The sequence below is a fragment of the Elephantulus edwardii genome, unplaced genomic scaffold (genome assembly GCF_000299155.1).
Source record: "Elephantulus edwardii isolate Elephantulus edwardi_28Jun2011 unplaced genomic scaffold, EleEdw1.0 scaffold00406, whole genome shotgun sequence".
Taxonomy (NCBI): Eukaryota; Metazoa; Chordata; class Mammalia; order Macroscelidea; family Macroscelididae; genus Elephantulus; species Elephantulus edwardii.
In genome coordinates this window covers 1,375,943-1,378,826 of record NW_006400156.1, presented here as the reverse complement: position 1 = coordinate 1,378,826, position 2,884 = coordinate 1,375,943, and positions in this window count along the sequence as shown.

The following is a 2,884-nucleotide window of genomic DNA, read 5'->3' as shown; positions in this document are numbered from 1 at the left end:
CCTTAAGAAATGAATTGCTCTTTATCAGAAAAGTGGTAAGTAACTGATGTTACTACCTGGGTGTTTTATCCAACACCTACCCTTGCATGTATAAAAGCAACTGTTCTTGAGATTATCTCCTATTGTAACTAACTGTAGCGTGTGTTATCTATAAAGGGACTGAGAATGACCTTTCCAGTCAGGAATGTGCAAATAACTGTTCTACCAGAATAAGGCTGCAGAACAGTATCTCAAACTCAATTCTAATTAGCTATAAAAGAGCTATTTACCTGGCAATTATGTTGTTACACAGGTGTGATGCTGCTGGAAGAGCAATTCTACTACTCAGCTCAACAATGTGCATATGTTCATCTTGTTTGACTTGGTTTATGATTATATGCAGTAGTTCTCCCATGTAAATTGTTTTCAAAATGTTAACTGTCTTTTGTAGAGGAATGACTTGCTAACATTTTGGTATATGAACTTTTCCTTATTTATCAAACAATTTCTGTTCTGATTTTTTTTCCACAAATGTGCAACTGAAAATAATTCTCAGAGCAATGTTACCAACAGTAATTCCTCATTCCTTATGAAATTAGAAAATAATAGCCTAAGGAGTTAGGATGAAACCTTCACAAGCTGGAAATCTTGTTTCTCTATTATCCTGAAGCAAAAAAGGCAGAGAAAAGAAAGAAAACAGAAGGCATAGAGTAACATGGGACATCAAGCAGGTGGATAAAGCAATTCTCAAATACTCTATGGAGTCACAAGGCCAGAAATAGATGTTAATAGACTGGGATTTACATAGCTTTGCCTCACTGACAGAAACAATGCAAGATAAGAAAACTGCTGTTAAAACTCTCAGCTGTTCTCTCTATTCAGGAAAAGGAAATAAAGAATTCAGGGAGGGAAAATACAATTTGCTTCATTTTGACTATGCCTCAAGTGTTCTGTAGAATTTCAAAACAAACCAAAAAAGGTTGATATGCTTATCTTCATTCTTCAAATGTGGAAATAGATTCAGAGAAATGGATTAAGTAATTTGTCATAGTTTGCTCATTTCCTTAATTCTATAATGTGACATTTAAACCCAGGTATGTGTTTTCCAAAGTATTTAACATAGTTTTCAAGAAATTCAAATTGTTTGTTAAAAATAATGAACCAACACTCCCCATCCATGAACTTTTTTTAGTAGTTTCCATATCATGTTTCTTTGCCTTCAAGTTTTCATTTGCTACTGAAGAGAAAGAAAATTCTTTCTTTTGAGGAATGAAAATCATTCCTGCATTACTCACCTGAGTTGCAATACAGTTTCATTCTGAATATCATATTTCCTTTTATTTTCTTCCCTGAGAAAATAAAAAAAAAAGCTTCATGGAAATTCAGAAAGAGATGTTCTGCTAGATATTTTACTCACCTATCAGGCACTATTGAATGAAAACAGGGTTAATACTATTCTGGAAATAACTGAAAATATGAAACTGAAATTCAAAAGTTGCCTAAAGATAGACTTGGTATTCAGTTTGACAGAAGGTCTTTGCCACAACACACGCAGATGTAAATACCATTTTCCAAATTATCACTGATTAAAATTATATAACTAATAAAATATACCTCATTTTTTTCAAATATTTTAGTAACATCAACTGTAAAGGAAATAATGAACGTACAAACATAAGCCTGATACTTGCCAAATACATTTGACATCATCCTCTTTTCAAAGCAATACACGATAATTGTAACAGACAAATAAAAATGAAGCCATTCATAAGATCCAATGCAATGACTAAACAAGCATGTTTCAGAGGAAATGAGGATGAACAGCAATAAACCTTGATCTCTTCATTCTGCCCGGGGCATCAATAAAGTATTCCTTTTCAATGACAGCTTGCATTTGCTTTGGACTGTATGAGAAAATACCATTTGTGATGTAAGAAAAGGGAATAGATACAATTTGTTTAAAACAAACAAACCACAAACCTTAGAACTTTAATGAAAATCAAATACATATGAAATATTCACTAATTGCTCTTCAGTAAAAAAAAAAAAGACTCACAGCCAATTCTTCAGTGGGTATTCTGATGCTATAAATTGTATGGAGGAGATTGCCTACCATTATCCTACAGAGACACTGGTGAATTCAAACAGAGAAGTGCCACCTTGGGTTAATTAGCAGAGTAACTCCTTATGGATTATGTCATCAGGGCTCCATACATAAAGCAGGCTTGAAATATGGTGTTCTCGGTTCTGAAATAGTAATGGAGAAGTAAAGGAAAAAAATATCATTAGTACTTCTCCAAAGTAGATACTCATAATCTTTTTTTTTTTTTAATTTCAAAAGTTTGGAAAAGTAAGAACCCTTAATATTCTCCAAATGACAACTACTGATGTTATACTGGCTAGTCTTAAAATGTTTGGCTAGCCTCATTCTACAACAGATGTTCTTTGAAATGAAAAATAAACAAACTAAATTAAAAAAAAATGTTTGGCTAAAAAGAAAAAGAGGGCATTATGGTTTGGCTCTTCTACATACACCCTTTAAACTACAAGTTGTGAATAAAATGTATATAGATGGAAATATGGGTGTAAGCGCAGACAGACACAAATATTTAGGGATTAATGAGCTTGCAAATATAGCCAGAAACACATAATTAGGAAAGGATAAAATAGACAAATAGGCCCTTCTAAACATTAAGTTCTTTAGTGCATAAAAATCTTTTTCCAATAGTTGAAGTTTGTTTATTACAGTATAGAAAAATTAAGATAGGTATTTTACCCTAAAGAAAAGCATTTGCTATTTTACTAATTGTATCTTATAAATATGCCTCTGGAAAATTTATGAACTTTGAGAAACGATGATAGTTATAAAAAGGGTTCAGGTCTTTTGTTCATAGGGTCACTGTGA